Source organism: Ambystoma mexicanum, unplaced genomic scaffold (genome assembly GCF_040938575.1).
Source record: "Ambystoma mexicanum isolate Mex_15411 unplaced genomic scaffold, UKY_AmexF1_1 Mex_scaf82, whole genome shotgun sequence".
Lineage (NCBI taxonomy): Eukaryota > Metazoa > Chordata > Amphibia > Caudata > Ambystomatidae > Ambystoma > Ambystoma mexicanum.
Genome location: NW_027182502.1, coordinates 271,604 through 295,759, shown reverse-complemented (window position 1 = coordinate 295,759; position 24,156 = coordinate 271,604). Strand labels below are relative to the sequence as shown.

The window sequence follows — 24,156 nt, the reverse complement described above, 5'->3', positions numbered from 1 at the left end:
TCGGATGCCCAGGTTGTTGCGTCAGGAGCGATTATCCATGTCTTCCTGCTTAAATTCCAGGATTTCGGTTCTCTCCATTAGCGTCTGGACGGTGCGTTGCATCTCTGTTAGTGAGTTGGTGTGATCCATGGGTAGGTCTTCGGCCTCTCCCATCCTTTGCTCGATACTGCTGACCCGTTGCTCCGTTTGCTCTAGTTTGGTCGTGAGTTCAGTCATACAGGCTCTAAATTCCGATTTGATATCGGCCATAAAGGCCTGGAGGTCCTCCTTGGTTGCGAGCGTCCCTCTGTCTTCGGTGGTTTTCTGAGGTGTGAGTTTAGAGGGGTCAGTTTTCTTCCCCTTCTCCGGGGCCAGCAGCATGGTGGAGATGTCTGCAGATTTAGAGGGTTTCAGTGCTTTGGATATGGCTCCAAAGCGGGGGGGGGAGCTGCTCCAGGGGAGATGGCCCAGTGCCAGAGAGTGGCGATTCCGGCCAGTGACCGCGGGATCCGGAGCTGACAGCAGCCGGGGCGGCTGGGTGGGCCGGGGCGCCCCAGGAGGTTGTGTGAGTGGGGAGTGATCTACTCAATTCTAGCATTTTCTGAAGCCAGTTTTAGGGGTAGAAGGATTAGATGATGATGACATATCGGTAGACTGAAGCACTGTTTTCATACACACGAAGCAAAAGCTTTCTGAAAAATGGAACTTAAGCCAATGGGCGCGGCTCGAGCTATTTTTACCAGGGATGACATCAACTCTCTACGGCAGCCCTCAAGGGACATCAACGCCACGACATGGAGCGCAGCGACCTCTGGAGTGGAATTTTTTTTTTTAAGCAGCAAAACTGATTATACGAATATCTAAGATGAGGAATATGTGGGAGGACACAATCCATTCGAAACCTCCTATACACCACCCAATAAGTACATGCCTTTTTCATATGTTGGGTGCACATTTTGAGAAGGTGTCAGGACCACGTCCTCTCTCGATTCCAATGTTTAAGATTTTGGGCCTAATTATGAGTCGGGTGGTAACCCTACCGGTGCTTCAGGCGGGTTGCCACCAGACTCGTAAAACTTTACCAGTGCCTGAATACCCAGTGCCACCAGGACATTACAAGTCCGGCAGCCCGGGAAGTCAGGTGTAGGTAAAATGTTAGTCCCCATTCCCATGGAGACTCAGAAGCACCGGCACTGTTGCTAACAGTGCCAGCGCTTCAGTGAAGAGTCTGCCTACCATGGCCGCTGAGCCCGACAGGGTCAGACCTGTCGGGTGCAGCAGCCCCTGCAGGCAAACTCGTAGTTTGCCGTTTTGGAAACAAGGGTCCCGATGAGCTTACCAGCACCCTTGTTTGCAGACCGTCAAACTTGTAATCGGGCCCAAATCTGAGACAATGGCACATCAGACTTTTGCAGAGTTTGACAAGCATGACAAACAGGACACGGCAGAAGAACAGAGCTTCACGACCAAGTTTGTATATTGTTAACTACCTTAGCAACTAGAAGCAGCACACACATATGCAATGGCTGAAACTGTTCTGGAGAGCACAGCTTGCAAACATCAAAATGGCCATAAAACAGGCAAATGCGGCCCAATTACACTATGCAGCCAGGAGTATAAGCGTGTTCAGCTCATGGGTTTGGCAGTTCATGATACTCAGGTATGATGACCTATCACAGAGACCTTTTGGCCCCTATGCCAGCGGCAGGCTGTTGCTCACAGGAAGGCAGGGCAGGGCTGTGCATGATGAAGAGTTGTAGGTGCTGGATGCCTGGGAAAGGAGTCACAGAAGGTCTCCGGAACAGGAACACTGTGGCCTGGGTGCACTTCATCTTCAGACTCAGATATAAAGGAGTCTTTTGCAGACCGATTCATTCAGAAACGCGCTCAGCGCTGCCAGGTTGTGCTGCCTCCCATGCATCAGATGCGACACTGCATGAAATGGATGACATGACACAGCATCAGTCTTTTGCTTTTCTTGAGTGTATTATGCTCGCTCTTCAAGTCAAACTGCAATATTCAGCTACAGTTTTAAATATCTTCACATATGAAAGCAACAACATAATGTCAAGACTTGTGTGATTATTACAAGCATTCACCAAGGCCTTTGTGATGAAGTTACTTCAACTTTCCTTTGCTTCCCTCCACAACCTTCTTGCAAGATTTAGCCGCCTTTTAATATGGAAACACTATAAACATTCGACTATAAAATAGCGTCCTTCATTCTCTTACATATAGTGTCCCTCCCTGTATTCATAAACTATATGAGTTATTTTACTGAATTCCATTCCTGCTCGGTCTGCCCCATTTGAACTCTACCCACTGGTGTTCTTGTGCTTGGGTCATATTATTGTTGGGCAGTAGATTATAGTATTAGCACATTATCATTTAGCTGTGGCCCTTCACCCATGGGTACACCCAGGGGACATGAACAAAGCCAGAGATCTCACGCCTGGTCTCAGCAAGAGTCTGACATGCTCTGTATTTATTTATTTACTTCTTAAGCGCCAAAAACTTGCAGGCATCGGGGCACTACACAAAACATAGAACCAAACAAACAAAAATAACATAACAACATAGGTCTTCATACTAGCAAGGACATTTTTAAATCAGTTAAAAAGGCAGAAAATCTAATCCACTATAAGTTTCAAATTGGAAGAGCCTTTAGGAAATATGGCAAATTACTGGCTCCACATCCTACTATTAAACTATCGCTATTTTCCTGGGTGCACCAATTTTCTATCTCCAGTCTACAAAGCATCTTCAAGTCAGAGTTTCTAACCACTCCTGGTCCAGTCCTTTGACGGAGCCATGCCAATACTTTATTCACTTTTAAATTGTATTCTTGCTTGTTCATTTCTAAAGTTTGGGGACTGAATTAAACCTTTTTTCCTATTTTGCACATATTTTTAATTTACATGGTGGTGGACAGCCAATAGGCACCATGATGCATTTCTGTTAGGTTAGCTTCTAACGAGTCTTTGGTGTGTGGAGACACACTGAGCTTTGGTGTGGGATAAGTCTTGGAAAGCACATATAAAACCCTGGCTCTCCTTGCAGTTCCTTAGCCAAGATAAGTGGACCAACATAAAAACCTCAAAACCATTCTGTTCAACAAATACGCCTAACTCTATCCTACTCACCAATACTTCTGCAACCGTATTAATTATGTAACCCAGCAACAGTTCTATTTTCAACTGTCTTGTTTTTACCAATGTATAATGTAACCCAGCAACTGTTCTACTTCAACTGTGTTTTTGTAACCAATGTGACCTGGCGCCTCTTCCTGGTTTGGGCGCTATCAACAAATGAAATAAATGAATGAATAAATAAATAAATAACATATGCACTTGTGGATGCAATGGAGGAAACCAGCAGGTGGATTTAAATGTCTTTATCTTTATGTTTAATTAATGGATGTAAATTGTTTTTAGGTAATTGCCTTTAAAATCCATTGGCTTTAAATAGAGCTTGTTTTTAATCCATTTCCATAAAATAGGTTTACAGTGGTTGGGATAATATCACCTGTCTGCTGGCTTGCCAACCCTGACAGCACTACAGTGAATACATCTTTCATTTTACTGGGCTGTTTTCTAGAGGGTTGTGCACATTCTTGAGTGGTTGTAGGATTTAGATTCCTCAAAGTGAATAGGAGAATAATAGGATGCTAGGACTATATACAACCACATTGCTGCTAATATGGGGACTGTTTATTGTTTTGACAATGCTATTTTTAACGCTCATATATTACTTCTATAAGATAATAAATATACACACCTGCTAAATAAAAGTGTGAGGGCATTCTTTATGTTTTTCTATTTTTGAAATAAACCTGAGCATGGGGGTTGAGGGGGCATTACCAGGTCATGTAATGCCCCATGTCCTAAGTTACAGGCTGCAGCCAACCCTGAGCCTGTAAAATGAGCCCAGGACAATACCAGGCCTGGTGATAGACCCCCATCAAGGGGTTTATTGCTATTAGCACTCTGGAATGCTTTCTCGGTTGCCAAACATTTTTTAAAGTTGAGAAATGGCCGGTTGTTCAACTTCAAAAGAAATCTACAAAATAAGATCTCTGCCGTGGACAAGGAAGGAGGGAACTACACATAGTTCGTTTTCCCTTTCTGTTAGGGAGATTTATCATTTCTTTGCTTCATCCCCTCTCCTAGTGAGACCCCAACTCTTCTTGCTGGACTTCCGGACCTTTTTCTTTAATCCTGAGTGAGTGGGCCCTTTTCCCACTCATCCATTCTTATGAGCTCTGTCTTTTTGCACTAATTTCTTTGTATATGTACTGTCCTATGGAGTACACCTTTCTCCACATATCTCAAAGGCATCTGTGTTGCACTGTTTGGAGCCCACAGCTCCTTACGGGCAATGTTGCTGGGCAAACTTAGGGTCATCCTTTAGGAATCTTTTACATATCTTTAAGTAACTGCTGTTCTTAAACTGTATGACCTAAGAGATTGGCACACACCTTCAGTGGAGTGCCAAAGGGATACTTAGCATCCCCCTTCTCTTTAATTCTGTAACATTTTAGTCGCATAGACCAACTCCTAGTTATGGCTGGTGGCAGTGGACATGTCCTACCAACTATTGTGTTTAATTTCTACCGCAGGGTATGTTCATAGACTCGGTAGTGCACAATAGGGGCACCTGAGTACCAACTCAGGGGCTCCCTTCTTTATTCACCATTTCATGGTTGTTCTTTGTTAGCACTTCTACTACCATTCTGGGGGGGGGGCCTATGGGTGTGATTTGCCTTTGGCGGGAACCAGTAGGTATCCCCGCCTAGGCTCCAGAGTGTCTGGGCAGGCAGGAAGTGGGGGAGGAGCCTTCCACCCCCCTGTCCTTTGTCTGCCAGAGTGCATGAATAGGACCAGCTCCCGCAGGGGGTCTGGCTGTCCTGATTGGACAGCCACACGCCCCCTTCTGTAAATTGCTGAGCAATTGCAGAGGAGTGTGTGCTGGAACTGAATAAAAGGTGAGGCTCCTGGAGTGGAAAGCAAGTTGACCACTGGAAGCTGAAGTAACTGAAGAAGAAGACGACAAGAGGTGCCTGCAGACCCTTTGCAACACTGTGAAGCGACCACTACTCTCCTGAACATGTTTTTCTATGCAACAGAGGAGCTCCAAAGAGGATGACGCCTTCCCTTTGACTGGTGGAAACAACCAGACCCAAGATGAACTCTGTTTTGAGTCATCTCCCGAAGTCCTGGGAATTTCCCGAGCCGAGAAACCACAATACTAGACCACCTGCTGCCCATTCAGAGTGCAATATCGTGGAGCGGCCAAACTCATCCCATTATTTTCTGAGCCCTCAAGGACACTGCAAAGATCCATTGCAACTCACCCAGACCCCTCACCAGAGTGAGGGACTGCTAGAAGCAACGAAGATTGACTGGGAGAATCACGTCCTTTGTTGGTGCTGCAGAAAAGGTGCCAAATCCACAGATTGAACCGAGAAGTCATTGAAAGTCATGCGAGAGAGCCCCTCTCGAAACTGCTGTTGAGTGAACCTGTACATTGCCCTGCCTTTCATCACCAGGCCAAGGAATTTGGAGGTCAAGTCCTGCACTGTCCCGTCAAGGAGAATCCAGCCACAATCTTTTCTTCTAATATAAGATACTGTGGGGTGAAAGGTATTGCTTACCTGATTAGGTGATGTTGCTCCAGATCTTTGGAGTGCACCTAAAGGTATCCAGGGTACCCCCTCTTACCTCCAACCCAAGCTGCTTCTTGTGTCACCTTTGCAAGTTCTTTCACAGGGACATCACCGTTGGTTCAGACTTCTAACATCTTCCTTCTTAGAGACTAGAAAGTATCCACAGGAACTTTTGATCTTCTGCTGCTTCACAAGACTTTAATCCATTCCAAACTACCTTTTAGCTAGGGTTGCGTTTTGGACTTTAAAAGACTTGCTGTGCGAAGAAACTGCCTCTAGAGCCTGACGCTCTGCTAGTATAACTCTAAACAACTGTTTTCCTTCACAAATGTCACTCTCTTATATATGTTTGCAGACTAAATGCATTTACTGTATTTATGTTAGTGATTGAGAGTTCACGCTATTACCGATAATACGATAGAACTGTCATTACTGTCAAATCTATGTAACAAATGTTACTGCAAGCAACTACCAACTAAGCAGCAGCCTTTGAAAAGTATCTTAAAGTAATCCTATGTATTTTGGTTATAGTTACTAAGTGATTTAAGGTGATTCTAGTGTAAATATGATACATCTATATTTTAATATACATTTATGTGTAAGTGTTTCTTTGGAAGTGTTTTGCTAACTAACATTCAAATTACTTACCTACACCTCACATCTTCCTTTTAAGATAAGCCTGACTCCTCTGCCACTCTACCAAGGTTCCAGCAGTAGTACAAACTGATACTAAGAGTTGGGGATCTACAAACCACTGGGATAGTTGACTGAAGTGCGGCTACCATGTAGCACTTGTAGAAAACTCCCCTGACACTTTCCATGGGGAATTTTGCTGTGGTGGAATACTGAGTGTCCCAGGTGCCGGCCAGGGCCAAGGCAACATCAGGTAAGTGGGGAATGGGTTGGGATAGGGGCAGAGGGTGCTGGCTTATTTACCTGTTGCCCTCTTTTTAGTCAGGGGGCTCAGAACGTGAGAGGTTTCATGAGGTAAAGCCTGCTTTCTGAACTCCGTGTTTGACTGAGAGGGCATATGACTCCCCCTACGGGATGCTAATTATATACAGTCTAAGTTTTTGTGCAAAGTTGCATAGATTTTTTATTCCATCCAAAATCAGCCTGACACATGTTTCGAGCCTAAGCTCTTCCTCGTAGGCTTGCATCCCTGAAACCGCAAGTTTACACTATTCCATAACGCTTGATTGAGGCTAAGAAATAATCTTGCTTTTGCTACTAACTATTTTGCAAAAAGTAGATTTTGAAATTGACTTAACATTAACAGGAGTACCCTTCGAGTTACTAAAAGAACTGTGAAGGCCAAATGTATGTGATGAGCCAGACTTGTTCCTCAGCCATGCATTTCTGCTTATATAGCCAGTCTGGACCAAATTTAATGTCCTGGGTTAAGGTTGCCCTTTCATGGCGCTCGTCACATGACACTTGTTGCATTTTGCATTCTAACTGCAGCTTATTTATGTGGTTCGACCAGACAACCCTCTACTGCAGAAGCATTTTTACGCCGTAGGTTCTGTGACAATGTCCTGATATTGCTTTCGTGAATAGACATCACAGAATGATGCCTGGCAGCTGTAACATTTTGGGTAAGAACTCCCCGTCCTATCTATGCCACATTTCTTAGTGGACCCAAGTGTTTTGACTTGTGACATTATAAGGTCAGCTTCTTTTGCAGGGTCTTCATAACAGCACGTGTCTGCATTGTTGATGACGCAGATTCACTCTAAGTATTGCTCCCAGGATCATGATGTGGCAGTACAACCTGGGCCTTTGATCAATGAACCCAAAAGCTCCATAAAGGTAAGTTGTGTTTGTATGTAAGTGCTCCACAGTAACTCCATTGCGGGCTGCAGAGAATAGAATTACATAACTCAATTATTCTAGCAGGTGGACATTGGGATTATGAAGCCGCAGTACAACTCTGGTTCATGGTGGAAGAAGTAATACGCTTCTCAGAAGTAAGTCAGTATGGCTTCTAAATGTGCTACATTTGAATGTAGGTCTGGAGAGGCACATGTCCCATTAACAATCCTATTTTGTATTGACAGGTTCATGTTGGGAACTGTTTAATCTAATATGGAGATAAATCTAACGCAAGGAGATTTTCCCAATGTCCAAGTTTTGAAGGTACTTTTTGACTCCGGCTCTCCGGCATGGATTATAGTTATAGCCTTGGTTAGGGTGTTTTTATGTGACTTTGTAATCATTATAAAAAAAGAAATCATTATCATTCATGCTTTTTTCACAGTACTCTACATCGATAAGAATTTGCACCGTAGAACATGGCTCGTATATATGAACAGAAGAGCTTAGAAGTCGAAACTCTTCATTAATTAATATTCAGTACCGTACGACTCCAGCAAATATAGCTGATGGGATATGCATCATTTTAGTTGTTTGCCTGATGAATGTCAGATTTAATGTATCAAATCACAGAAACACGTTCATAAAGAGTAAATGTGGAAAAAAGGTTTTGTAAAGCGGAGGGAGTCCTAGATATTGAAACTACATCATCTGCATATAAAAGCGCCATTTCAGATTTGAGGAATATAATATGTGACTTCCTCAAGAGATTGCAACAGTGAATTAGTATTTAGAATAAAAATCAGAATGCACCCCTGATATACTCCTTTTGTAATCCTAAAGTCATTTGTCAATTCACCATGGCCCTCATTACGACCCTGGCGGAAAGGTGAAAACGATGGCGGAAATGCAATTCCGCCATCGAATAGCGCTCGTTGCGACTATGACCCGTCACCGGAAAGTACGAAGCCATTAGCGACACCGTAGTGAACGCCAACGCTAACTGCACCAAGCACGCGCGCGTGCGCCATGCCAAACCGCAAACACCACCATGGCGCAAGGGTACGCCAATTCCGACCCTAGCGGACATGTACCTAACGCCATCAGGCATGGCGTAATGTACCATTCCGCCATGGCGAGAAGTACGGCATCGCGAATCAACCGTAAACGGCCCCACTGAGTGCCTGTACACCGCTCCCTGCCCACAAAGTACAACTCCCCGTAGGTGCAATGAAGTCACAATGCAACCATTGAAATGCACAAGTCACCCCTGCATGGCAACGAACAAAAGAAACACAAGAGGGGCCAATGGGAGCTGCAGGGCACAGATGGCACGAATACAGAAGCCATCCCAATGGACATGACCACAGTCCCCCACCAAGAAACGCACGCAAACACAGACACCTGTGACCAGCAATATTCCGAAAAACACATCATTCCACCAGTCCACCTGGCTGACCGGCATCTGTCACCCAAAACCAAATCCCCCGCCCCTGAGCATGATGTAGTGATAAGCTGCTAGGCGCTTGCAGTAACCTGCATTTGCACTAACCCACTGAGCTATCTTGTGTGTATTAGAGCCTATTCGAAGCGTGGAGGAAAATGCTGACATCAACCAGGACTCTCAAACTGGGTGAGCCTGCATGCTTGCAAGGGGTTAATTGCAAAGGCCTTTTTTGAAGACATAAAACATCGTGCTTTAGCAAGAGGCTCCATGCAGTTCGTGGGAGCCAGGCATTGCTTTGCCCGTCTTCGCTCTGCGAGTCAGGTGCACTGATAAGACAAGAATGCAAAGAAACAGTGCCCGAAGCCTGGGAGCCAAGACTGGCTGTTTCCAGTCTTGTAACTTTCCAAGCAAAAAACATGTTTACTGCCAGGAGGGAAGAGCCTAGAAGCTTCTCGAAGAGCTGACACGTCATGATGATTGACGTGCAGCTCCTAATAAGAGAACTATACTTGGACCAGGGAGGGGGGACTCATCCTGGACTGTTGGAAAGACGTGCGTATCAAGGACAGTGCCTGGACGACCAGCTGTGCGCTATCAGGGCCGAGGCTCCTAACATCACATCCCTGCTCTGGTGTAGGACTGTGGGGGCTTGGCCAGTCCTCCCCTCCTCTGCTGAGGAGTGCCGGGCACCAGATAGCGGCGAGGGTCCTGGATGTGATCAGATCGTATCTTCATCTACATTTCATTAGGAGCGTAAGACCAAATAATTGCATATTCATCTGTGATTGATAATTGGCATTATATAGCTTGCACTCTCTATTTCCACATTATTATAAATTGCTGCTTAGTTTTCATTAGTCATTGTAGATAATAAATGCAAGCATCATATTCTGTGTGATTGGCTTTTTTCCAGACTGAGTTCATCGTGCTTCTTAAACCTTATTTGTGTGGGAAGGTAATTAGGAGTGATTTACTTTGCACAAAGGGCTGGATCCCAGGGAGGTGCGGGTACTGTTTATCACTACATTTGGCGCTGTGAGCAGGGTTTTCGAGCACGATGCCCTTCTGGAAAAGAAATACAAAAGATGAATGCAATGGGGAAGATAGTGCACTCTGTCACATTCCAGGATGGCCGGCATCAAATGCTTGGTCGGGTGTGGCAGATATTTTGCATCGGTACTCGGCACCGATGGCATGGGACATGCTTGAAAATGATGTTTCCCCGGCGGTAATTAGTAAGTGCTTGGAGAGTTTACCGCTTGAGAAATGCAGAAAGGAGCTCAAGGCAGCAGGAAATATAGGCTGGTTATTCCTGCAGGCGCTCAGAAAGGTGCATGAGAATGAATTGCTTAAAGATGCTAAAATTAGTAAATTAACAGACGAGATATCCCTGCTCCAAGAGCAACAAATTATTATGAGAGAGACCCTTGAATCGTCCGTTAAACGGGCTGATCAGATGGAGGACAGGTGTGCCTCTTTAGCTGTGCGTGTAGCCACGCACAAGCGCAGACAGCAGCGGGGCAATCCATCAAAGATAAGGATTCGCGCGCTAATTAGGAAAGATAACTGGGACCCAAATTTATGGTCGGGTGAAGTCAGTGATAGTGAAACTGAGCAAGCACATGACTGGAATGAGTCTGTTGAAATTAGACTTGCTGAATTAAATTGGTCTGATGAAGAGGAGCTGGAATGTGCTCCAAAGAAATGTGTTTATCCAGCACGGCCATTAATCACTAACAAATCAAAGGGCCAAGCTGGCGGTGCAAATATTCAAAATACAAGGATTGTCCGTGATTATACACAGACAGAGCTTTTAGAGATTGCTAAGTTATTTAGACAGAAGCTAGGTGAAGCACTTTTGACTTGGTTCCTTCGCATCTGGGACACGGGTGCCGATAGTATCTTCTTAACCCCAGAGGAACTGTTAAAGATGGGTTCACTCACTACTAATGTGATGTTGGGACAGATAGTGCGCGGTGCGCTCGGACAGCAAGGTTCTCATTCCTTGTTTAATTGGCTTCAGACTGCCCTAATGAATCTGTATGGGAGTCCAATGGATATGGAAGAGAGTTGGGGCTGTTGGCAGTCACTAACTGAAGCAACAAACCAGCTTAGAGAGATGGGTTTGCAGTGTGCACTGTACAGTGCAAATTTTGCAGGGCCTGACATGGAGTTGTTTACAGCTGGCATGCGCGCACGTTTGTTAAGAAATGCACCGAGTCACATGAAGGGCGCATTGCTTTCATTGCTGGGTCCAGCGCAGGGCAAAGCCATTGATGAAGTGGCACTTCTGTTAGGGCAACTAGAAGGGCTGGATGTACGCAAAGCAGCACGTCTAGTGGCTGCAAACAATGATTCAGAAAAAAAGCGTGGTAAAAATGTAAAGTATAAAGAGAAAGCTGATACTGTTGAGATCACACGCAAACAAATGTGGGTGGACCTGCTAAAGGCAGGAATTCCAAGAGATGAGATAGATGGTAAACCCACATCTGAGCTGCTTGAGAAATGGAAAAAAATTAAAAGACAGGGACGGGAAAAAACTAAGCCCTCTGCACCCTCTGAAGAGGAGGTGTTAAAGCCCAAAGTGCGAGCAAAGGGTTACCCTGATTTGGCAAAGAACAAGTGGGAGGTCCCAGACCCCATTTTTGATTGAAGGGCTGGCTCTGTCTTTGAGGTACGGTTAATAAAGAGAACTAGCCCCAGAGACAGACGCCCTTTTGTGCCACTTACCTTGTACTTGGATGAGAAAGTAAAACATGTTTTGGCTCTATTAGACACAGGAGCTGAGGTAACCATTCTGAATGGCAATCCCAGTAAATTGTCTGGTCCCAAAGTTTTGGTCAATGGTTATGGGGGAGCAGAAACTGTTGCAAAAGCCTTTAATGTAAAAATGTCAATTGGTGAGGGATTGCCTTTCACAGCAAATGTTTTGATTGCAGATATACCAGAGTACATCCTTGGCATGGATGTGTTGTTGGGCAAAAGTGTGACTACAGATTTAGGCGAATTTGTTTTTGGCAATCGAAAAATCCATGTGAGAGTTGTTAACCCTGTTGTGGTTGGGCATGCCAAATGGTCCCCCTTGCATTTACCTCCTCCTGCTGACCCAGTGTGTGTGAAACAGTACCGGTTGCCAGGAGGACATAAAGAGATTGGTGAAACTATTGAGTCATTGGTGAAAGCTGGCATAATGAGGCCGGCAGTCAGTCCATTCAACTCGCCGATCTGGCCTGTCCGCCGCCCGGATGGGGCATGGCGTCTGACAATTGATTACCGCATTTTGAACAAGAAGGTGCCGCCCTTAGCTACGGCGGTGCCAGACATCATTACTCTGATTGAAAACCTTACAAGAGAAGTGGGTGAATGGCATGTGGTCCTTGACCTGGCCAATGCATTTTTCTCCATTGATATTGACACTGAATCACAAGACCAATTTGCTATCACTTGGGGAGACAGACAGTTTACCTTTACTAAATTGCCCCAGGGGTATGTGCATAGTCCCACTCTGTGTCATGGATTGATTGCCAGGGACTTAAAGATGGTGCAATTGGATAATGTATTTATTGCTCATTACATTGATGACATCATGCTGACCAGTGTTGAGAAAGAACATGTAGAAAATGCTGCTGAAAAGTTGATCACACACATGCAAAATCGGGGGTGGGCCATAAATCCCAAAAAGGTACAGGGGCCTGCTCAAGAGGTGAAATTTCTAGGTGCAATCTGGTCTGGGTCAGTTAAGAAAATTCCCGACCCGGTAATTGATATGGTTCAGCAGATGGCTCCACCAGCAGATAAAAAAGAGGCACAAAGATTCATTGGGTTAATGGGGTTTTGGAGAAATCACATACCTCATTTAAGCCTGATACTGAAACCCATTTACAAAGTCACCAGAAAGAAACATGACTTTACATGGGGCCTAGAGCAACAGACTTCCTTCCAACAGGCTAAAGATGCATTGCAAAATTACATCACGCTGGGGCCCCTGACAAAAACTGATCCTTTTGAATTGGAAATTCTTGTCTACAATGACGTGGCTGTGTGGAGCTTGTGGCAAAAGCAAGGACATAAAAGAGTGCCACAGGGGTTCTGGTCAAGGAAACTCACAGATCCTATGACAAGATACACTCCTCTTGAGAAACAAGTTGCTGCAGTGTACTGGGCTCTAGTTGAAACTGAAAGAATCACAGGCGAGCAACCAGTGACAATTTGCACAGAAATTCCAATCATGGGCTGGGTGCGTGACACTGCTGCAAATGGGAAAAGTGGCAGAGCACAAGACGCCACTCATGTCAAATGGAAATGGTATTTACAGCAACGTGCGAAAGCTGGCCGCACAGGGGTTTCCAGACTGCAAGAACAAATGCTGGAGGCAGTAGATCTGGATGCGATGCCTGAACCAAACACCCATGTGGCGTTGCCAGAATCTCCCTTCAAAGTCGCACCAGCCTATGATACATTGACAGAAGAAGAACAAAAGTCTGCATGGTTCACGGACGGCACGGCAAAGTATGATAAAGGGCAAAGACACTGGCAAGCTGTCGCATTCCAGCCCCATCGAGAAACACTGCTAATGAGAGAAGGTGTGGGAGGATCAAGTCAGTATGCTGAACTGCAAGCAGTGGCCTCCGTGATTGAACAGGTGAAGGAAACAGAGACTGCATACATATACACAGACAGTTGGGCCACATATCAAGGCCTGACACATTGGGCACCGGCATGGAGAAGAGATGGTTGGCAAATCAAGAACACGCCGATCTGGGGAGGGCCAGACATCTGGGAAGAGATGTGGTGCAAAGGTGAGAGGTGCAAAATCTGCATTGGGCATGTCGATGCACACATGCCCCCTGACACCTCACTGGCTGCCCTGTTCAACAATGAAGTGGACCAAATGGCAAAGATTCGCCCAGTGACAACACCGCAAGAAGCTGAGGTGCTGCAAGGGATGGCGGATTGGGCACACCAAACCTCAGGGCATCTAGGGCAAACAGGAACTTACCAATGGGCAAAAAAGAGACAATTGCCCATTACCATGGATCAAGCCAGACAAGCTGCCTCCCAATGTTCCGTGTGCAGTGAAGTGAAGCACTACCCCCTGGAGAGGAAGCCTCAAGGCCCTTTGAGAAGAGGTGAAAGAGCTGCTAGCGTATGGCAAGTTGACTACATTGGCCCTTTACCGCCCGAGAATGGAAAGCATTATGTGTTGACCATGGTAGACACATACTCTGGACTGTTATTAGCTTATCCAGCTGCCCATGCAGATCAACGGGCTACCTTGCAAGGCATGGAATACCTCATCAGACACTATGGCATCCCGGATGAAATCCAATCAGACCAAGGCAGCCATTTTGCTGGACACAATGTGCAAGACTGGGCACTAGAGCAAGGCATAAAGTGGACACTGCACATCAGCCGATACCCAGAATCCTCTGCTTTGGTGGAACGTAGCAATGGGCTGCTCAAGCAACAAATAAAGAAGCTGACTAAGACTCACACTCTCAAGGGGTGGTCCAAACATCTGGCACATGCACTGTTTGAACTGAACAATCGTCCACTGGGAAATCGCCAGACACCCTTTGTGAGACTGACAAGTGAGAAAGTGGAATCTACAAAGACTCTTGTTGTGTGGAAAACTGACAAAGAAGCTAAGCTGCCTGTGCAAGCCACTGCAGGCAGCATTGGACTTGATCTATCTACCTGTGAAGATGGTGTTATACCGGCGGGGCAAACCAAATCCATCTCGCTGGGCATTGGCATCAAATTGCCGGCTGGCACTTATGGACGCATTGCTGCACGATCCAGCCTGGCAAAACAAGGCATTGACATATTAGGAGGTGTGATTGATCCTGATTATAGAGGGACTGTTTCGGTACTTTTACATAATGCTGGTGCATCTGCAGTACCATTAACCAAATATGACCGAATTGCACAATTGATTTGTGAACAAGCAGTTGTCCCCCTAGTAGTAGAAAGCAAGCAATCTCCAGACACTACATTGAGGGGGGAAGGAGGCTTCGGTAGCACAGGAAAAAAGGTGTGGGTGCACCATCCTAACAAAAAGCCTGAGGCTGGGGAAGTGTTAAGTCAAGGTGTTGGAAGTACTTATGTTGTACTTTTGCATAATTCTGATGTGCCTGTTTATATTCCCGCTACTAGGCTCACACCACGAACGTAGAGCAGTATGAAGGGGATGGGACTTGCCTTGCTGTGGGTGCTCCTGGCCTGCCAAACCAACGCTTTCTCTGTAAAGAGTGGGTTATTGCAAGACACTACATGGACTCTGAGAATCGCATGCACTACACCTGATGCTCCAGTCCTGCGTGATAACTACAACCGCACCGTAACCTGTGAGAAAAGTGTTACAAATGAGTATCCACATGGAACTGCAAGAGTTCTAGATTGGCACATTGTTGGACACCTTTTATCACTAACTCATATGACTGGCGCCTACGAGATTTTAGGTCCAAAAGTTTCAGTGAATGGATCAAATAATTTGTTTGATGTTTCATGTTTCTTTTGTCCCAAGAACTGCAACGAGTGTACTCGCCAAGATTTTCTGGACTATAACTTAGCCACATGTTCTTCATATAATTGTACGTTGAAACAGCCTATACCAGATGGTAGTATGGTGTTTGTATCAAAAACCAATATTGTACATGGTAGGCATCCCACTTGGAGGATGGTGTTTTTCAAATCTCACAAAGAGGAGTTGGTAAAACTGCTAGATTTTCCAATAGTAAGACAACATTTAAATTGCAGACATGTGATGCACGCTTCCATTATTTCAGAGGTACACTTAGACATAGACTTGTCACGGGGCAATGTCTCCTTAGTACTACCAAGCTGCTATAAATGGAGTCAATTTCTATGGCCCATCACCAAATTGCGCGTAGCTAGGGGTTTAGATTCCTTGATTGCGGGTGCAGCGGGAGTGGGAACGGGGGCTTTAAATGCTTTTGACATAGAAACTGTGCGCAACAAGTTAGCCACTATGGGTTCTGATGCCAGCGGCGCTATAAAACTTCTGGCTCAGTGGGGCCCATTGATAAGTCCTACCCTGCGCAACACTGCTACAAGTATTGGCAACCATTGGAAGTGGCAGAATTTCAGCTATGAAGACATTTTCTCTGCCATAGGACAGGTCAACAAAACTGCTAAAGACACACGATGTATTTTATGGCAAACTTTGCTAAATCAGCAGGTGTTAGCTTTCCGCTCCGAATGGGGGCGACTATCTTCAACCCACTGGCACACAGAGCTACAGTTACCAGCAGACATATGGATTAAGCCGCTTGCTTTTGATTGCATGAATAACACCTGCCATGCGTTAATGCAAGTGAGTAGGACCGCTTATGCTCTAGAAATATGGTGCCCTTTTATAGTACTGCCTATGAAAATCAATGGTTCCTGGTGGGTTCCGCAAATACGAGGGGAATGGTTAGACAGCCAAAACTACACCATCCACAGTCACACCTGCATGCCCTGGGATCAGGGGTGGGTGTGTCCCCTAACTGGGAGGGTTCCGGACCCATGTATACATCCCGTAGCAGGGGAGTGCACCTGGATGCAATACCACATAAATGGGACTGACATCTTTCAGATAGATCAGCATACAGCTTGCGTAGTTACTAATCATTCCTTGCTTATTAACAATTATAGGTTATTAGGGAATCCTCAAGTATTTTGTGTAGATCAAGTTGTGACTATCCTAGACATTGTTACTCATACCCTATATTCTCTAACCCAGTGGTCTCACACTACTCTGCATGCTGAGCTCACGCATTTGCTTAACTGGACTCTATCCTATGGAGTGATTACTGCCCGGCTTCAAGCTATTAGACAATTTGCTCAAACTGCTTGGAAAGATTTCCAGACACTAGCTACCTCGGTTATTTCTGCAGAGTACAAGCTGATAATAGACAGAAACCAATTAATCAAAACTGCTGACCATTTGCAATCCGTTACTACTCACCACTGGTGGGATATATTCACTGGATGGTCTCCCTCCTCCACTAAACTGCTTAATATAATACTGCACCCATTGCTGTGGTTGCTGATTTCCCTAATATTCATACTTATCGTCTTCATTGGACTCTTGCGCAGAATGTCTTTCCTTTATACTAGAATGTCTGCGCTAGAGAAACGCTTAATTGGCCTACAGCACACTGTGCATGCTTCCAGATCATGGAACTGAGTCAGCATTTTCAGGCCTCACTTCGAAAGGGGTGGAATGTAGTGATAAGCTGCTAGGCGCTTGCAGTAACCTGCATTTGCACTAACCCACTGAGCTATCTTGTGTGTATTAGAGCCTATTCGAAGCGTGGAGGAAAATGCTGACATCAACCAGGACTCTCAAACTGGGTGAGCCTGCATGCTTGCAAGGGGTTAATTGCAAAGGCCTTTTTTGAAGACATAAAACATCGTGCTTTAGCAAGAGGCTCCATGCAGTTCGTGGGAGCCAGGCATTGCTTTGCCCGTCTTCGCTCTGCGAGTCAGGTGCACTGATAAGACAAGAATGCAAAGAAACAGTGCCCGAAGCCTGGGAGCCAAGACTGGCTGTTTCCAGTCTTGTAACTTTCCAAGCAAAAAACATGTTTACTGCCAGGAGGGAAGAGCCTAGAAGCTTCTCGAAGAGCTGACACGTCATGATGATTGACGTGCAGCTCCTAATAAGAGAACTATACTTGGACCAGGGAGGGGGGACTCATCCTGGACTGTTGGAAAGACGTGCGTATCAAGGACAGTGCCTGGACGACCAGCTGTGCGCTATCAGGGCCGAGGCTCCTAACATCACATCCCTGCTCTGGTGTAGGACTGTGGGGGCTTGGCCAGTCCTCCCCTCCTCTGCTGAGGAGTGCCGGGCACCAGATAGCGGCGAGGGTCCTGGATGTGATCAGATCGTATCTTCATCTACATTTCATTAGGAGCGTAAGACCAAATAATTGCATATTCATCTGTGATTGATAATTGGCATTATATAGCTTGCACTCTCTATTTCCACATTATTATAAATTGCTGCTTAGTTTTCATTAGTCATTGTAGATAATAAATGCAAGCATCATATTCTGTGTGATTGGCTTTTTTCCAGACTGAGTTCATCGTGCTTCTTAAACCTTATTTGTGTGGGAAGGTAATTAGGAGTGATTTACTTTGCACAAAGGGCTGGATCCCAGGGAGGTGCGGGTACTGTTTATCACTACACATGACAACATTCAAACAGTCATATTGGCAGCCCCCATCCCTGACCTCACTGTGCTCCGTAGGCAAACGTGCCCAGCACAGTACCACGCAACTAAACCCCGAAGCTGGAACCCAATGCAGATCTCCTCACAATACATCGCCCCACAAATAGGCATATGCCACATCACTTGCAAAGAAAAAAGCTACACGGGCCAAATCAGAATTGAAATTTAATGCACATCAAAGTCACCAAGCCCTTACAGCCATCAGGCCATGAACTACAAAACACAAATCACCATTGTGGGCTGCATCCGCAAGAAATGACCAGCCACTACCTGAGTGTCGCCCTGTTCCCCCATGGTACACAGAGCCACATTCACGTACGAAAAGGCAACATGGAAGCGCACAGAACCGCAGGGCCGACCCAATGGGGAGGCACTAGTCCAGCTGAAAGGCCGAAATGTTGCTCCGAGCCACCAGTACTGCGTAAGGGCATGTGGGCCACTGGCGATCGTCCCATAAGATCGTAATGCTGCTCCACCGATTAACACGAAGCAGCAGGTGTCGGGAGTAAAATCCATCTGCAGGAGTGGCATACAGATGGCAGTGGCAAAAGGGGAGGAGATACCTGTCAACCAAAAGAAAAGAACAAGAACAGAATGGCCATCAGAACTGCATTCGAACAACTCACTTCAATGATCACACGAAATCCACAGCCATATGCATGCTAGCCCACTCCAAAGGATCATCACCATCCCAAAGCCACTTGCGACTCATAACCATCTATATCGAGGTGTAAACACCATCACGAACGAGTGTACCTGTGCATGCGTCTGCCAAAACAGAATCCATCAGATGGGAATGTTAACGTGCATGGACACAAGTGTCTGAGGGCGCGTCGAGACAGGGAGGGCTCAACAAGGCCAGATAGACGATGGTCCCACTATGGCAGCCCTGCATCACATAGCGTAGGGGAGGCGGATAGATCCCAAGAAGCCCTGTACATGGCAAACTCTGCATCAAATCACCTGCCCATGCATCCATTCATCATTCCCTCATCCCGGGATCAAAACGCCTGAATAATTACTCACATGACATTAGAAACATCCATTGAGTCTGTGCGTAATGCAGCCTGCTAAATCCACAGTGCCCCAGCCCGTAAATCCAGTGTTGTGAAGTAACATGTATTTGGGAATGGCCGGCCTCATCGCCCACGTAGCTATTGCGCATCCCAAACTATTCATATCAATCATTGCTCCCTCGCCATGGGCCCTGTCTCAAGGACATAGAACAATAGAACGTTATATTTGCAGTCAGACCTGTGGGCATCTCCTCGCCGCTAGCTGGAAACCGAAAGCGCCGCCCTTCGAATTCCTCATTTGCAACATCACGTCGAGAAGGCATCTGTGGCCGTTTGAGATCACTAATTATTCCATCGAGTGCGGCTGTGTGTGAAAATGGCAACTGCCTTCACCCACAAATGGGAAGCCACGCCCGTCGTTGCAACTCGGTACAGTGATGCATGAGGGCCCACCGTTACTCGAGTACTACGTTCCACTGACCCTTCACAAGTCCGTTCGCGACTGCACAGATAGTATGGGAAACAATGGGACCACAGCAGAATGAACATATCAACCAATCTTACACGCCCATCGGGTACAAATACATGATTGCAATAGCAAGATACCATTACCCGATTTGCAGCGTTGTGCGCGGGACGTGCTCGGCCAAAGGGGAGAGCAGTTTGCACAGGTGGAATCAATCACCACAGGTGGAGGCCATACAGCCTGGAAACACATAAATTGCACACCCAGTCTCCTCCCACAACCACAGCGAAATGCTACCGGCAGGACTCGCGATGTTGGCCCTGGGGGACCTGATAGCACTGCAAGTGCTCCGACTCCAAGAAGAATACGAACAACAACTACAACCAGCCGCACGGAGGAGACGCAGGAGGAGGAGGAGGCCAAGGCAGGGCCAGCAAGGCCCAGCAGCACAGCCACTACCACCACGCAGGCAGCCCGCAATCCCACGCCTCCGAGCACATCCGTTCAACCTCACTGATGAGCAGATCCACACCCTCTACCGTCTGGACCGGGACACCATAGCCGCCATTGTGGACATGACACAGGCTGACCTAGTCAGCATGATAGATAGCCCAACCGCCATCCCACCCCTACTGAAGGTGGTGTCTGTACTCCACTTCCTGGCCACAGGCACCTACCAGCACACAGTCGGACAGTTGCATGGCATTTCTCAGCCACTGTTTTCACGGACACTATTCCAAGTGCTCGATGCCCTCCTGCAGCACGCAGACGACTACATCTCTCTACCACGCTCGGAGCAGGAAATAACCAACACAAAAGTGGGATTCCATGCACTTGCCGGCATACCGGGTTGCATTGGTGCCATCGACTGCACCCATGTTGAATTGGTCGTCCCACATGCCATGGAGGCCCAGTACCGCAACCGTAAACAATTTCATTCCCTGAATGTACAAATGGTGTGTGACTCCAACAGGATCTTTACGCATTGTTGTGCCCGATTCCCTGGATCAACCCATGATTCCATGGTCTTGAGGAACTCTACAATACCACGCTACATGGAGCGACACGCAGGGAACAGATCCTGGCTACTCGGTGAGTCTCATTACATGCATGATGATGTGGGGTATGTGATTTTGCAATGTACTGGCAGGAAGGGGGGGGGTGTGCGTACGTATCAATGGCATTCCACATCCTACGTTTCTCGTCCACATACAGGTGATGCTGGATATCCACTGAAGAGATGGCTCCTCACACCAGTCCGGAACCCACGGGACCAGCATGAGGAGGACTACAACCATGCCCACTCACGTACCCGTGTAGTCATTGAGCAGGCATTCGGCCTACTGAAGTGCCGTTTCCGCTGCCTCAGCAGGTCTGGCGGGGCACTCCTGTACCGCCATGAGAAGGTTGCAAAGATGGTGATGGCATGTGTCATGCTCCACAACATGTGCGTACGTAGAAATGTGCCCATGCCCCCTGACGCAGAACTGCAAGCACCTGATGATGGTCATGATGAGGGTGGGGATGTGGCAGCACCTCATGGAGTCTGCGAGGCACCGGAGGCCCGTGACATTCGTCAGCATCTCATTGATGTATGCTTCTAGCACTCACGCCTGGTGGCTGATACATGGACACGGGACTCGTGGCACTGTGTGTGTCTGGAACATGCACAATATGGACTGTACGCCTATGATGGCCTAGTACACAAAGATCAATGTCCACACATCTCATTGGTTGATCGTGCACTGTTTATGGCATATGTGATATAATGTTGAACACCCTATCGACCCGCCACCCAAGTGAGCCCAACACACCCCCTCCACCCTCCTACCTCCCACCCGAACACCAGTGTCCAAAGATGCTCATTGTCAGTGGGCTGTCGCTATTGCAAGCCCCCTCTGCGGGTATCAGGGGCACCCCTGCCTGTGGAGCGCAGGTTCCTTCCAGATCTACGTTGGGGGCTGCCCTGGACGGAACTTGCAACGGATGATGTGTCTGCCTGCTCACGTCCATGCATGTCCCTAAGGGTTTGCGAGAGCTCAGTGAGCACACGGCGCACTGCGGCAAGTTCGGCACATACGTCTTTGGACGTCGCATGCAGTTCCCCCCTCAGGCTCTCGGTGCTTCTCTCAATTTGTGCCCTTAGCGTCTCTGTGCCTCTCTCCATTTCTGCCCTAAGTGTCTCAGTTGATGTTTCTATGTCTGCCTTGGTGCCCCCACATTCATCGGCATGGTCCTTGAGGAGTGTGGCCAGTTGCTGCTGTTGTTCGATCAACTGGTCGAGGGACTGTTGCCTCTGCTGGGCCATGGCCATTTGCGGGGGTGTCGCAGAGGGGCTGTTGACCTCATGTTGCCTTGCCACAGGGCTTGGGGGGGATGGCCAGTCGTCGTCTTGTGGGTGCCCCTGCGTGGTATCCTCATGTTGTACGGGATGGGACAGACAGGGGGATTGGGACAGGTCATGGATGGATCTGACTTCGGCATCCCCGTTTTCTGTGTCGGAGCATGCTGCCATCAATGGGGTGTCGCCTATGGTGCTGCTGCCACCTGAGGCAGTGCCTTCTGTGGCATCCATTGGGGGGACCTGTGGTGGTGGTGTTGTGGGCATGCTGGCTGCTGGGGTGGTTGTTGATGTTCCCTCCTCTGTGCTGCCACCTGATTTGTGCTGCTGCCGTGTCTTGATGCGTGCAGCTGAGGTGGAGGGTCTCTGGCCGTTGGTCTTGGCCCTCTTTGCAGGTGTGCTGGTAGGGGTGTCCTGTAGCTCGTCGTTTGGATCGGACCCTGTGGTGGAGTAAAGGAGGGCGAGGGTTATTGATGGGTCTGTGGGAATTGGAATGGCATTGTATCACATGCATTGGGGTGGTACCTGAGGGTGATTTGGGTCGGGGCCTTGGAGGTGCTTTGATTTGTGTGTGGAGTGAGGGTGCAGTTGTTTGGCAGCCTGCAGTTAGGGTGTGCCTGCTGCACGTGTAGTGCGTGTTTTAGGGGTTTTTAATTATTTATGTATTTATTGTGGGTTTTAACGTGCGCTATCAGGCCGATGTGTGTGGACGTTCTCCTGGACATGTGTTTCTGTTGCACTATGTGGACGCATGGTACTTCACATGGATGGACTGTGTGGATTTGGCATTGTTTTATCTGGTCCACCTACCTGATTCTTCGGATGTCTGCACTCCTTTCTCCATCCCTCCGACTCCCTCTATGCTCTCCATTCCGATGGTGGAGGCACAGATTTCTTCCCAGGGGGTCAACTTGATTGGTGATTCAGGACCTCCCCCGGTGGCTGTGGCGATGTTGCGGTTGGCAGAGAGTATGCTGCGGACGCGTATCCGCAGGTCGTCCCATCGCTTGCGGCATTGCTGTGGGGTGCGGGGAGCGGTCCCCACCGCACTTACCCGCTGTGCCACCAGAGCCCATATGGCCTTCTTGTTTGCAAGTGCCGTCCTGGTCATTTGCGTGGAGAAGACGACGGCAGCATTCTCCTGGAGGGTCTCTGTTAGCACGGTGAGTTCCTCACGGGAGAAGTGGACCTGCCGCTTGCGGTCGCACGCTTTCTTCGCTACTTTTCCCATTTTTCTTGGTTTCGCTAGGGTGGTTGACGGGTTGGGGTGTGTTTCAGGGTGGTGATTTTAGTGGTTGTGTGGTTTTAGTGGTTTTATAGGTGTACGCCGGGATGTTTCCCGTTCCGGGCCCATGTTTTAACTTCCGTTTCCGTATATTTCCGGTCACCGTACTTTCCGGTAGGCGCACACTGCGGTGACCGCTGAGAGGGGTGGCGGTATTGCACCTAGGGCGCCGTACGGCGGCGGTGTGGGCCGTTTTGGGGTCATTTCCGCCATCGCGGACTTTGCACTTCCGCCGTGGCGTGGTGCTCGTGCCCGATGGGTCGGAATGGGCCGCACTTTGCTCCTTCGTGCAATGGCGGAAACGCTATTTACGCTGTGGCGCTCCGGTCAGTCGATTTCCGCAAGGGTCGTAATGAGGGCCCATCAGCCTCAATATCTAACTCTTGCATTAGAATTAAAAAGCAAAACCATCACAATAGCTAATATCTTGTGTTAGCCCAAGTTTTATGAGTTTAGACCACAACAATTCCCTATTTACATTGTTTAACACTGACCATGAAAGCTAAAAGTGCTTTCGCTCCGGCACCACAAACTTATTCTGCACAACGCAAATATATATATATATATATTTAGAAATTGTGATTCAGTCTCTAACCCTCTCTAAAACCTCATTATGTTTATACCAGTAAATTGTTTGCTCTGCCCAATCAACAAGGTGGGAAGAAAACAGCTTTTGCTAAAGTGATCTATTTTTTCAATTAAATAAGCCTGCAGGAGGACAGGGATCATTTTGACCCATTTTTATACAAAGGAACAATTATGCTAGTTCTCCATTCAATTGGGATTGCGTGGCTGTCCAAAATACAACAGAAAATATGTTGGGCTGGGTCATCCCTTGATACAACACTGAAAAATCAAAACACCAAAGACACTGGGCCTCATTTGAAGTTTGGCGGT

At 47.3% G+C, this 24,156-nt stretch overlaps 1 long non-coding RNA gene across 1 annotated transcript in view; it reads right to left on the bottom strand.

Annotated features, from left to right (window-relative positions):
* Positions 1-1,361: 1,361 nt before the first annotated feature.
* LOC138562841 (uncharacterized) overlaps positions 1,362-24,156 on the bottom strand; it is a 36,533-nt gene continuing 13,738 nt past the window's right edge. Inside the window, exon 3 of the long non-coding RNA XR_011299351.1 lies at positions 1,362-1,911. This is a non-coding gene — a long non-coding RNA (uncharacterized lncRNA). The remainder of the gene's footprint in view (positions 1,912-24,156) is intronic.